At 39.1% G+C, this 14,617-nt stretch overlaps 1 protein-coding gene across 10 annotated transcripts in view; it reads left to right on the top strand.

Annotated features, from left to right (window-relative positions):
- FRMD5 (FERM domain containing 5) overlaps positions 1-14,617 on the top strand; it is a 368,823-nt gene that overhangs the window by 117,933 nt on the left and 236,273 nt on the right. The window lies entirely within an intron of this gene.

Genomic DNA, 14,617 nt, shown 5'->3' with positions numbered 1-14,617 from the left:
CATTTAAAATATTTTGTAAGCTTTTTGCTATTTAAATTTGTTTTTACTTTTTAAACTCTGTTGTTAAAAATTAAGGTAAACACACATTGGCTTAGCCATACACAAGGTCACGATCATCATTATCACTGTCTTCAACTTTTGTATCTTGTCCCACTGGAAGGTCTTCAGGGGCAGTAACACACATGGATAATGATAAAAATTTATAGTATAATAATACATAAAACAGTAACATAGTCATTACTATTATCAAATGTTATTTACTGTTCGTAATTGTATGTGCTATGCTTTTATATGACTGGCATTGCAGTAGGTTTGTTGATACAAGCATCATCACAGACATATGAGTAATGCATTACATTATGATGGCTATGACACCACTAGGCAATAGCAATTTTTCAGCTTCATTATAGTCTTATGGGACCACTATCATATATGAGATCCGTTGTTGACCAAAACGTTGGATCAGCTGCATGTCCGCATAGGCAAATCCATGGAGACAGCAAGTAGATTAATGGTTGTCCACGACTGGGGGAGAAGGAAGTTGAGAAATGGGGAGTGACTACTTGCTATGGGTATGGCAGGATTTCTTTTTGGGGTGATGAAAATGTTGTAAAGTTGGTTGTGGCAAAGGTGCACAATCTTACATATGTACAAAAAAACCACCAAATTGTACACTTTAAATAGGTGAATTGTATGGCATATGAGTTATCCCTCTATAAAGCTGTTTATCTGTATTTCAACAGTTAGTGTGATAACTTGAATACTGAAAAGTTTGAAAATACATGTTGTGAGGGAAGGTAAAATGCCAAAGACTACATTGTACCAGTATATGTCTAATCAAAACTATTCCATAAAACTGCTTCCTAACTTGAATAGAATGATTTTTTTCTTTGAAGATAATAATCCCTTGTATCTTTTACCATTTTATTAGTATTTAATTCCTGCTTCTCCCTCTCTGGAGAAACTTTGAATTCTGCAGCTCATTCTCTGTTGACCTGACGAGGTCTCAGAGACTAGTACTATTGCAGCTAATGAGTCAAGTGGACACTCATGCTGGCTGTGTTCCCAAGACTAGTCTTATATTAGGGCAAATGGCATGAGGACAGTGCATCCAAAGTATCAGACACAAAGAAGTTTTTCTTCCTGATTGACCATATGTGTCCTATTTGCTTTGAATAATAGGAGGAAAATCTTCCAACTATGAATTCCTTCCTTTCCCTCTCCTAGTACCCAAGGTTATGAGTGTAGGCAAGGCTTTTGTTCCATAGCTATCATCTCCTTTTTTCAGTTTCCCCTTTTCATTCCTTTTATTTTAGGTCTCCATGCCTCAGAGCAGAAGGTTGTGACTAGTGAGCCTTTCTGATTTGTTTACTCATTCAGGCACACACAGTGAATAGATGGGAGTCTAGCCAGTTTTGTCATACTGTTGCTTGTCTAAGTGATTCCCAAGTGAGTCAGCGAGACTGTAGGTCCAACTCTGACCATCCATTTGGTTAGTGGTTTGGGTAGGCTGCTGACTGGGAGGCTTTTTGAACTCTTACATAGTACCTTTTGAAGCCTTACTCTTTTGTTCTGTAGGGAAGAATGAAAGTTTGCTTGGGAACTCCCAAAAAGACTCCCATCTTCAAATAAACACTATAGTGATTTAATTCCAAGCTAGGACAGTTTCTTTATTTCCTTTTCCTATTGAAGAGTAGTCGGTTTGTGAGATCTTCATTTCCATACCCTGATTTCTCCACAGCCCTTTCATTCAGCTTTTATTTCCATTGATTTGTCAGATCTGTTTACCAGAAGTACATTCTTAGACTGAGGACCTCCTTCATGCCAAAAACCTTCTGTCCTCATTTGACTTAACTTTATGAGATGATATTCCTGACAACTCCTTCCTTCTTAGAACTCAGTCTTTCTTTGAGTGAAACTCGTCTTACTGGATTTGACTATATTTTTCACAGGGTAGCATCTAGGCTTACTTCTTATCTTTCAGCTGATTCATCTTTGTTTCTTGCATTGAACTACATATTCAATGCAAGAAACAAAGATGAATTATGACTCAGTACTCATCAGAATATTCTCTGAAGGCTCTACATCCCAGTGCATGATCAACTGCATCTTGTTTGTATTTAGACCTTGCAGTCCAGGGGAGTGGATATGTCCAAGAGGTTAAAGGTATACAAAGAATGGATAAATGGTACCAAGTGGACTCTTCTGCATTGAGTGTGATAAGGTTGTCACCATAAGAATCAATTACATGGCTATCAACTAGTCAGTAGTTCAAAGCTTTTTAACCCTGCAGTTCCTTAAGCCAAAGTTTTTAGACTTTAGAGAGCTCAGAATCACTAAGGGTAATGATTTAAAATAGATTTCTGGAACCCCTCCAAATCTGTGATTTAAACTGTCTTGAAGTTGGGCCCAGGAATCTGCGTTTTTGAAAAGCACCCAAGTATTTCTGATAGAATTGGTTCAGGCGTCATTCTCAGAGGAAACAATGTCATTACCACCTTTTCTTTAGTAATAGGCTCCATCCCTAGAGATTTAGAAAGAACTAAGAGTAATTTGCAAAATATAGTATAAATTGCCTAGGACCTGGAATATATCTACTTGTGAAGTAATAGCAGTACTCATCACCTTATGTTTGTTCATCCTCACCTTGGGAACAAGTACCTTCATTGTCATTCTTTATAGAAAAGATCTAAAAGAAGCATGTACACCAGCTTTGATAATCAGTGTATTTTCACCTTCATAGGAGTTTCAGAATCATCTGTAAGAGGCCTGGAATCTAGAGGCACCCAAGGGAATTAGCAACAAGAAATACACAGTAAGTAGGTTAGTTAATGAGGTTATGGTGTTAGTATTGTTTTACAGTGTTTAAGATACTCTACTATGCCTACATTTTGGGGGAAATGTGTATCTTGTAATATTTGTACTTAATTTGGTTTGATTTCTTACCCTGCCTGCTATCCACAAGCTTTCTTTATAGTCTTCTTTCTGGGGGAAATCCCCTCAGAATCATGTGAAGGGCTGCCGGACCACAAAGCTGGCTTCTCCACCTTGACATCATAGGGTAAGAAAGACTAGTTTATTTCCTTTTTTTTGGAGATGGAGTCTTATCTCATACAGGCTGACAGGCTGGAGTGCAGTGGCACGATCTCAGCTCAAGATAAAGAGCTATTAGATACAGTCAGGATAACTGGATTTCAGCTTTTGTGTGGCTAGACTCAGATTGTAGGGAAGCTTTCAGAGTGCTTGTTAAAACCTCTAAGTTAAATCAGGTTGAGGGAAAGCTAGCAAAAATTGCTTAATCAGAATAGTTTGGTTGAACTCATACAAGCTTATCTTTTTAGATGTTGTGGAATTCTTTGCAATTCTACAATTAATTCTAGTTTGCACGTATATTTCTAATGCCAGAGATAATGTTATGGTTGCCTCCGTAGCAAGCCTGAAAGTACCCTAGGGCTGGCCTCTTTATGGTACTTGCAAGTAGAGGATAAAAGATAATGTCTTTTTATCTTGGATACTGGTGACCCTTGAAAACAAACTATTTCTCTTGAGGGAGTCATGATGCCAAGCAAATTTGGAGGAACGGATAATAGTATGATGATATGAATCAAAATAGGGGCCAGGAATCCCAAATTCACTTCTTCCTTCATTCTCCAGAACCAAGGATTGCAGTTTCCACATTTTTTTTTCTGTTTTAACATGTCTCCTTTTTCATAATCAGATGATGGGAATTCATGTGTTTCAAAGAGATTACTTGGACATTACACCTCCAAGAGAGGTCATGGTGGATGGCCTTACAATTGACAATGTGATCCGTGGATCAGCAGCAGCATTATCTGGGAGCTTGTTAGGAATTATAATTTCAGGCCCCACTCCCCTACTGAATCAGAATCTGCATTTTAACAAGATCCTCAGGTAATTTGCATGCATGTTAAAGTTTGAGGAGCACTGGTAGAGGGAACTGTGGCTATTTTATTGGTCATGTATACATTAATTTCCCGACCTCTCTTGATTATTAAAATGACTGTGAACTTACTAGAACTACAACATATTGGTGTGAGGGAGGTGCTTACATGTGAAGATGATTGGTTTTCTTGCAGAAACCATGTAACACCCAGCCTAAACAATTTCTGATAATGTTGTCCTTAACCTAGGGAACTAATAGTTAATGTCAGGTTTTTAATATTTGACTACTGTCATGCTCACTTTTATAAACATATCCAGGAGGTGGGGAGCAGTTTACTACTCTTCATTTGCAAAACAAGCATCTTTACTATAAGTAGCAAATTGTCTATTTTAAAAGCTCAAAAAATAATTTTTAAATGAGGATTTGTTTTGTATGAAGTTGTTAGATGTTTGAAAAGGTGACTGTCTAATATATAAAGTTTATAGGAATTAAGAGAATGTAAAAAATGGAGGCAGTAAAACATAGAGTCTTCTTTAAGTCACAACTGTGAGAGGGTCTCTTTTTTTGACAAAATATACATTTATTTTTATATAATTTTTCACTGAAGAATTGGAGAATGACTTTAGTTTGGTCCAAGAGAACAATATCAATATGAGTTGAGTCCAGCTGCCTCCTCTTTTTGCAATATCCAAGTCTTCCTCATCTTCTTTTCTCCATTTCCACAGCATTCCTTTCCCCATACAAATCTGTGCTTGGGCATCACTTTTACCTCTTAGAACCATTATTGATATTTGTACTTTTTTTTTTTTTTTGCCTTGTGTCTTTTTTTTTTTAATTGCATTTTAGGTTTTGGGGTACGTGTGCAGAACATGCAAGATAGTTGCATAGGTACACACATGGCAGTGTGTTTTGCTGCCTTCTTCCCCTTCACTCACATTTGGCATTTCTCCCCAGGATATCCCTCCCCAGCTCCCCCCTGATGCTGTCCCTTCCCTATTTCCCCCAATAGACCCCAGTGTATAGTACTCCCTTCCCTGTGTCCATGTGTTCTCATTTTTCATCACCCGCCTATGAGTGAAAATATGCGGTATTTCATTTTCTGTTCTTATGTCAGTTTGCTGAGAATGATGTTCTCCAGATTCATCCATGTCCCTACAAAGGACACGAACTCATCACTTTTTATTGCTCCATAATATTCCATGGTATATATGTGCCACATTTCCCCAATCCAGTCTATCATCGATGGGCATTTGGGTTGGTTCCAGGTCTGTGCTATTGTAAACAGTGCTGCAATGAACATTTGTGTGCACATGTCCTTATAGTAGAACGATTTATAGTCCTTTGGATATATACCCAGTAATGGGATTGCTGGGTCAAATGGAATTTCTATTTCTAAGGCCTTGAGGAATCGCCACACTGTCTTCCACAATGGTTGAACTAATTTACACTCCCACCAACAGTGTAAAAGTGTTCCTATTTCTCCACATCCTCTCCAGCATCTGTTGTCTCCAGATTTTTTAATGAACACCATTCTAACTGGCGTGAGATGGTATCTCAATGTGGTTTTGATTTGCATCTCTCTAATGACCAGTGATGATGAGCATTTTTTCATATGTTTGTTGGCCTCATGTATGTCTTCTTTTGTAAAGTGTCTGTTCATATCCTTTGCCCATTTTTGAACGGGCTTGTTTGTTTTTTTCCTGTAAATCTGTTTGGGTTCTTTGTAAATTCTGGATATCAGCCGTTTTTCAGATGGGTAAACTGCAAAAATTTTTTCCCATTCTGTTGGTTGCCGATTCACTCTAGTGACTGTTTCTTTTGCCGTGCAGAAGCTGTGGAGTTTGATTAGGTCTCATTTGTCTATTTTGGCTTTTGTTGCCAATGCTTTTGGTGTTTTGGTCATGAAGTCTTTGCCTACTCCTATGTTCTGAATGGTTTTGCCTAGATTTTCTTCTCGGGTTTTTATGGTGCCAGGTCTTATGTTTAAGTCTTTAATCCATCTGGAGTTTATTTTGGTGTAAGGTGTCAGGAAGGGGTCCAATTTCTGCTTTCTGCACATGGCTAGCCAGTTTTCCCAACACCATTTATTAAACAGGGAATCCTTTCCCCATTGCTTGTTTTTGTCAGGTTTATCAAAGATTGTATGGTTGTAGATTTGTTGCGTTGCCTCCAATGCCTCTGTTTTGTTCCATTGGTCTATATCTCTGTTTTGGTACCAGTACCATGCTGTTTTGATTACTGTAGCCTTGTAGTATAGTTTGAAGTCCAGTAGTGTGATGCCCCCAGCTGTGTTCTTTTTGCTTATAATTGACTTGGCTATGCAGGCTCTCTTTTGGTTCCATAAGAAGTTCATGGTGGTTTTTTCCAGTTCTGTGAAGAAAGTCAATGGTAGCTTGATGGGGATAGCATTGATTCTGTAAATTACTTTGGGCAGTATAGCCATTTTCACGATATTAATTCTTTCTAACCATGAATATGGAATGTTTCTCCATTTGTTTGTGTCCTCTTTTATTTCATTGAGCAGTGGTTTGTAGTTTTCCTTGAATAGGTCCTTTACATTCCTTGTAAGTTGTATTCCTAGGTATTTTATTCTCTTTGTAGCAATTGTGAATGGCAGTTCGTTCTTGATTTGGCTGTCTTTAAGTCTGTTATTGGTGTATAGGAATGCTTGTGATTTTTGCGCATTGATTTTATATCCTGAGACTTTGCTGAAGTTGCTTATCAGTTTCAGGAGTTTTTGGGCTGAGGCCATGGGGTCTTCTAGGTATACTATCATGTCGTCTGCAAATAGAGACAATTTGGCTTCCACCTTTCCTATTTGAATACCCTTTATTTCTTTTTCTTGCCTGATTGCTCTGGCTAGAACTTCCAGTACTATATTGAATAGGAGTGGTGAGAGAGGGCATCCTTGTCTAGTGCCAGATTTCAAAGGGAATCCTTCCAGTTTTTGCCCATTCAGTATGATATTGGCTGTTGGTTTGTCGTAAATAGCTTTTATTATTTTGAGATACGTTCCATCGATACCGAGTTTATTGAGGGTTTTTAGCATAAAGGGCTGTTGAATTTTGTCAAAGGCCTTCTCTGCGTTAATTGAGATAATCATGTAGTTTTTGTTAATGGTTCTGTTTATGTGGTGAATTACGTTTATAGACTTGCGTATGTTGAAGCAGCCTTGCATCCCCGGGATGATTCCTACTTGATCATGATGGATAAGTTTTTTGATGAGCTGTTGCAATCGGCTTGCCAGTATTTTATTGAAGATTTTTGCATCTATGTTCATCATGGATATTGGCCTGAAGTCTTCTTTTCTTGTTGAGTCTCTGCCGGGTTTTGGTATCAGGATGATGTTGGTCTCATAAAATGATTTGGGAAGGATTCCCTCTTTTTGAATTATTTGGAATAGTTTCAGAAGGAATGGTTACCAGCTCCTCTTTGTATGTCTGGTAGAATTCGGCTGTCAATCCATCTGGGCCTGGGCTTTTTTTGTGTGGTAGGCTCTTAATTGCTGCCTCAACTTCTGACCTTGTTATTGGTCTATTCATAGTTTCGGCTTCCTCCTGGTTTAGGCTTGGGAGGACACAGGTGTCCAGGAATTTATCCACTTCTTCCAGATTTACTAGTTTATGTGCATAGAGTTGTTTGTAATATTCTCTGATGATGGTTTGAATTTCTGTGGAATCTGTGGTGTTTTCCCCTTCATCGTTTTTTATTGCATCTATTTGGTTGTTCTCTGTTTTCTTTTTTTATCAGTCTGGCTAGTGGTCTGCCTATTTTGTTGATCTTTTCAAAAAACCATCTCTTGGATTTATTGATTTTTTGAAGGGTTTTTCGTGTCTCTATCTCCTTCAGTTCTGCTCTGATGTTAGTTATGTCTTGTCTTCTGCTAGGTTTTGAGTTTTTTTGATCTTGCTCCTGTAGCTCTTTCAATTTTGGCAATAGGGTGTCAATTTTGGATCTCTCCACTTTTCTCATATGGGCACTTATTGCTATATATTTTCCTCTAGAGACTGCTTTAAACATGTCCCAGAGATTCTGGTATGTTGTGTCTTCATTCTCGTTGGTTTCGAAGAACTTCTTTATTTCTGCCTTTATTTCATTGTTTATCCAGTCAACATTCAGGAGCCAGTTGTTCAGTTTCCATGAAGCTGTGCGGTTCTGAGTTAGTTTCTGAATTCTGAGTTCTAACTTGATTGCACTATGGTCTGAGAGACTGTTTGTTATTATGTCAGTTGTTTTGCATTTGCTGAGGAGTGCTTTACTTCCAATTATGTGGTCAATTTTAGAGTAGGTGTGATATGGTGCTGAGAAGAATGTATATTCTGTGGATTTGGGGTGGAGAGTTCTGTAGATGTCTATCAGGTTTGCTTGTTCCAGGTCTGAGTTCAAGCCCTGGATATCCTTGTTAATTTTCTGTTTGGTTGATCTGTCTAATATTGACAGTGGAGTGTTAAAGTCTCCCACTATTATTGTGTGGGAGTCTAAATCTCTTTGTAAGTCGTTAAGAACTTGCCTTATGTATCTGGGTGCTCCTGTATTGGGTCCATAGATGTTTAGGATCGTTAGCTCTTCTTGTTTATGGATCCTTTTACCATTATGTAATGACCTTCTTTGTCTCTTTTGATCTTTGTTGCTTTAAAATCTATTTTATCAGAGACGAGAATTGCAACTCCTGCTTTTTTTGCTCTCCATTTGCTTGGTAAATCTTCCTCCATCCCTTTATTTTGAGCCTTTGTGTATCCTTGCATGTGAGATGGGTATCCTGGATACAGCACACCGATGGGTTTTGTTTTTTTATCCAATTTGCCAGTCTGTGTCTTTTGATTGGTGCATTTAGCCCATTTACACTTAGGGTTAATATTGTTATGTGTGAATTTGATACTGCCATTTTGATGCTAGCTGGCTGTTTTGCCCGTTAGTTGATGCACATTCTTTATTTTGTTGATGCTTTATAGCATTTGGTGTGTTTTTGGAATGTCTGGTACGGATTGTTCCTTTCTATGTATAGTGCCTCTTTCAGGAGCTCTTGTAATCCACCTGTTGTCTTATTAGTTGCTGACTTTTCGATTGGGTCTCTGAGTGGACGCCCAGATTGTTGATGATGAAGTATTTCTGTTACTTAGTTTCCCATCTAACAGTCTAGCCCCTCTGCTCTACGACTGCTGAGGTCCACCCCAGGCCCTGCTTGTCTGGGGTACACCTGTAGCAGCTGCAGAACAGTGAGGGATGCTACCAGTTTCTTCTGCTATCTTTGTCCCAGAATGATGCCCGCCAAAGGTCAGTCTGATCAGTCCTTTTTGAGGTGACTCTTTAAATATACAGGGGTCAGGGAGCTGCGTGAGGAGATGGTCTGTACTTTATAGGAGCTCAAGTGCTGAGCTGTGAGCTCCATTGTTCACTCAGGGCTGTTGGGCTGATACGTTTAAGTCTGCTGCAGCAGAACTCATAAAACCCCTTTTTTCCCTCAGATGCTCTGTCTCGGGGAGTTAGGGCTTTCTTAATGAGTATCCGTTGCACTGTCCTGCCCAGCTAGGAGGCAGTCTAGTCACTATTTGCCTGTCAAGGCTCTGCCCTGCTGGTGTGGGGTCTGCCCTGTTGCCACGGGCTCTGCCCTGCAGTGGAGTCTCTCTGTTGTGGGGGTTGCCTTGGCAACGGCAGGCTGCGTCAGCAATGGGAGTGTACCTCAGTAGGGGCCGATTGTCTCAGTAATGGCGGACGCCCCTGCCCCACTGAGCTGCACCGTTCTGGGTTCAGCTGTGCCTGCAGTGAAACTCTCAACCCCGAGCGTTTCGAATCGCCGTTTTGTTTGTCCCTGTTGGGGTGAAACCCGCCTAGCCTGATCACCTGGCTCCCTGCCTCAGAGCGCTTTTTTTTTTTTAAGTTGAACAGTTGACTCTCTCCCAGGTGTTTCAGTCGCCTGCCAATAGGGCACCGGGATCTGTGTGATTTCCTGTGCAGCGACCCACTGTGCTGGCTCAAACGCCACTTCCCAGGAATCTCCTGGTCTGGCTCACTGTCCAAGTCCCATTTAATCAGATGGATATGCTAATCTGCCCTCCCAAATCTAGATTGCTGGTTTAACAGGGCACCCGGACCAGCGTGTTTTGTGCGGAGTGTGCAGAGTGCCGCTGCGTTGCGGCGCCGGCCAAAGCGGCCCCGCCAGCTGAAACAGCTGCACTGGCGTCCTGTGTCTCTCCTACACCTGGGAATTTCCTCATTCTGTGGGCAACAAAGATCCGTCTGGAAATGCGGCTTTGACTCACCCTCTGCTTCTTTACTGAGAGCTGCAATCCTGAGTTGTTCTTACAGCGCCGTCTTGTATCCAAGTCCCCAACAGGGTCTCTTCAAGAGGCATCAGAAGTGTCAAATGACCATTGGTGAGGAAATGGTACATTTGTAGTTCAGGTTCATACTTTTCTAACTGTGGATAAAGGAAGTCCCAAGGCTCTGATAGAAGCTAACTCACAGATTGCTTTTTTGCTTGTGTCTCTTTGTAGGGAACATGCTTTCTGTTCAGTGAAGAGTCAGGTGACAGAGAGTCATGTAATCATTTAAGCTTGCTAGATTATATTAATCTTATTGGGTGCTAGATTATAGTAATCTTGTTGGGTGGGACTCTATGTTGGCAGGCTCCTTAGGGGTCCATTGAGTAAATTCATAGTGAATCACTAGATCATGGTAATGTTATATCTGTGGATATAATAATCCTGTCGTTGCTTTCTAGAGAGGCCATTTCATTGTGCCCCTCAATGAATTTTCCTAAAACTTTTTATGAGCACAATTGAAATTTGTTGGATGAACTTGGTCTGATTAAAAAGATGACAGGTGGCTTCTGAACTAATTGTCCCTTTATCTCCCAAAGTGTCTTTCAGAATATTGATATGCATATATCAGTAACTCACAGAGTGAATATTAGCTGCACAATAAAACAGAAAGCATAGGCTTTGGGTTTACATGACACAAAACTTTTAAGTATATGTGACCTAAAATAATTTGTGCTATAATTGAAAGAAAATGTTAAATAAAATGGAAAATAAAACTCTTAGGTCTCTGTACACTGGTGATGAATAACTTGAGCATGATAGGAGCTTGTTAAATGCTAGATGAATTCCAACACACTGTTAAGTGGGAGTTTGGTGGCTCAATAAAATGTTTATGTCCTAGTTAGGACTAATGGGTTATAGGTGTCTGAGAGAAACTCGAGCTAGCCTTAGCAGAAAGAGGGGTTTATTATAAGGATGTAGAGGTTGCCAGACCTAAGAATGGGAGCAGCTAAGCCTCAGAGAGAGACTGCAATTAGGGAACAAATGGAAAACTGACCCGGACTTAGGAGGTGCCCATGTTCCCTTTCCCTCTGCTTTTATTTGCACATCTGCTTTTTATCTATATACAGACAAGATTTCTTGTTCCACAGTCTACTTGGTAGAAAAATGACCAAGCTGCAGTACCTGAGTAACTCATGAAGACACTGCCTTGATTTGTTCTCATGGTTCCAATTCCAAACTCCCAGGAGAGGAAATCTGACTGGCCTGGCTTGAGTCAGTGTGTATCCTGGGTTCATGGTAAGCCCATATGCCAGAGTCCACAGGTTTTGGAGTTATGGAATGAAATGTGGAGGTATGGTCTTTGAGAAAGAGGATTCTTGGAAGCTGATTCACCCCAAAATGCAACTTCTATGATATGTAATGGTGAAGACTTTTATGGTTTTTTTTTTCCAGTGGGGGCTGGGTTGTATTGCTTCATTAAGATATTAGCATGGTTGCAGTGTTTTGTCAACAAAGTATTGTCTCTCATCTATGCTTTTGGACAAGTTAATAGGTGTCATCATTTCTACCCTTCTTTTCCTGGCTAGCCTTATTCATGTTTAAGTTTCCTATTAACTATATCAGTCAGTCTTCCTTGTTGCTTCATGCTCTTCCCTTCCCCCACCCCTGATAAGATCAAGTGGGGTTTTTTTGGTTTGTTTTTGGCCTGAAGGAAAGGAAAAGAGTTTAGAAAATATGTACATTCATAGAAATACTCCGTATCTAATTTATACAAGTTTCTGTGCTAATTTTTGTAAGTAATAAAAAGGAAGTAAGGCAGAGGATAGAACAAACACCATTATTATAATGCAAAGTAAAATAAAAGTTTCAGAGGACATTATAGGGAGAGAAACATTAAGATATGGGGTGAGCAAAAGACTTTATGAAGGCAGGGCTTGAATTAGACAGGGCTTTTTAAAAAATTAGACAGGGCTTGAAATATAGATTGAGTTTCTAGAGGCAGATGTGGGGAGAGGAGGGAGAAGATTCTAGGTGCAGAAGTCAGAAAAAAAATAGCATGGGTGTAGCAAAATTTCACATGAGCAAAACTCATTTCACTAGAACAGAGGGCAAGGGTGCAGTAGGAGATGAATCTAGAAAGGATCACTTAGCTCATATCCTATGAAAAGCAGAGTGAGGAAATTACACTTAATTCCATTGACAGTGGGTTGCCATTGATGAATTCTGCACAGAGTACATCATTAGAACATAAGCTTCATGAGATAAAATGACAACAACAGTATGTCTTTTTCTCTGAATCTTTAGAGTCTAGCACAGTGTCTGGTATAGAGAGTGTGTGCTTAAGAAATATTTGTGACTTCATGATTCACAGCTGTATCTTAGCAACATTAATTTAGCAGCACCAAATAGAATGAGTTATAGGGGAAGACTAGGAGCTGTGAGACCAATTTGGAGGTGAATATGGTAGCTTGGCTGAGAATGAATGAAGACCTTTGAGTTAGAACAGAAAGGATGGAGGCTGACTTGAGAACACTGGCGAAGTGGAATCTGAAGGACCAGACAGAAGAAGGAAGAGACCCTTTAAATCAAGGGACTAGATTCCCAAAAGACATTGACGAACAAAAGAAAGAAACCTACACGTTACTATTTTATGAGAGAAAAATATGAAGCAGTTTATCCCCCTTGATTTTTAAATTAAAAATTGGGAACATTAAACTGAATACTTCCAAGTCTGCTTCTCTTGCATCCTGTGTCATCATACAGTGAGGTGCTCTGTTGATATTTCATGTAGGATGTCAGGCCTCAGCTCTATCCTAAAATTCATACATAGGTACTTTGTATTTTTCCTTCCTCTCTTGACTAAGGGAAAGGAGGGAGAGGTAAGAGTAGACACTCAGGCGGCATACCATTCTAGAGAAAAACAAAGCCAAACCTATCAGTTAAAAAAAAATTCCCATGGGTAGAAGAAAATTAACATAAGAGTTAGCACTGGCCTAGAGTTTCCTTTCTTAAAAAAAAAACGTTTGTGGAGAAAAGATGAATATTTAGTGAACCAGACACCATATATATAAAGGTATTTCTTACACACCTCCTTCTGGAAGTTAGCACTCTAAAATTCATTCAGTTACTGATTCCTTTTTTTCCCTATCACAAAATCTTGTTCACATTAATGGGCTGCGATTTATCTTCTTCCAAAGTCTCTTGTGCTTAGAAAAGAGGAGCAAAAATTAGTCAGGAAAGTATTCATTAAGGACTGGATCATGGGCATTCCACTAAGTACTGATGATAAAGAGACTTATAAGTTATATTTTCTGCTCTTAAGGAATTTATTAACCTGGTTGAAGAAACAGGAGATACATCTATATCTATATCTAGAGTGTGTGCATGTATGTATGTATGTATGTATGCATTCATATATATATATATATATATTTATATATATATATAAAATCAGGCTGTGTATGTAAAATGTAAATAATATCATAAACATATGCCAAGTGCTAAATAAGTTTGTTTTCATAATGTTTGTTTCACAACAGATTAAAAACCACCAGTCAAGTATACTGTACCACCAGTCAGGTATACTGTACCACTTAGGTGGGTTTAATATTTTCTTCTCCTGAAGAAAAACACTTAAGGATTTCTTAAAGATTTCATTGAGAGAGAAAAATTATATTTGACAAATTGATTACAATACTATTATTAATATAAATTGGTCTCAACTGCTTGGTACTTGAATAATGGAGCAGGTTCTTTGATTTATAGTGTAACTTCATTGCCAGATGTTTCCTTAGTTACAGTGCTCTTTGTGCAGGGTTCCCAAGCTGGTTGTGTTAGGTTGTCTCAAATTGCACATTTTCTCAGAATGTGTATTTGCTGTCTTTAGTAATGGAAAGAATTTAGTTGTCATGGTAAGGATTCATAGTAGTCTTTTAAAAAATTTCAAAACACAGAATGTAGATTGATTAAAATATAGCACTTTCTTTGGAAATAAGTACTGTAAGGGTTAATTTAAACAGGCACATCATCTGAAGAAAATTGAAATTATTAACCCGGACACAGTGGCTCACACGTGTAATCCCAGCACTTTGGGAGGCTGAGGCAGGTAGATCACCTGAGGTCAGGAGTTCGAGACCAGACTGGCCAACATGGTGAAACCCCATCTCTACTAAAAATACAAAAATTGACTGGGCATGTTGGTGGGCACCAGTACTCCCAGTTACTTGGGAGGCTGAGGTGGGAGAATCACTTGAACCCGGGAAGTAGAGATTGTAGTTAGCCAAGATGGCGCCATTGGTCTTCTCCAGCCTGTAAGACCAGAGCAAAACTCTATCTCATAAAAAAAGACCAAAAAAAAAAAAAAAACTCAGTTATTCATCTCTTTGGCAATTTAGACAGGACTTCCATAACATTTTATTTTTAATTTTTAAAAAGGTATTGAGCTAGCTAT

Source organism: Callithrix jacchus, chromosome 8, assembly GCF_049354715.1.
Source record: "Callithrix jacchus isolate 240 chromosome 8, calJac240_pri, whole genome shotgun sequence".
In the NCBI taxonomy this organism is placed as follows: domain Eukaryota; kingdom Metazoa; phylum Chordata; class Mammalia; order Primates; family Cebidae; genus Callithrix; species Callithrix jacchus.
The sequence above is the reverse complement of the archived record's forward strand: the minus strand, read 5'-3'. Positions and strand labels throughout refer to the sequence as shown.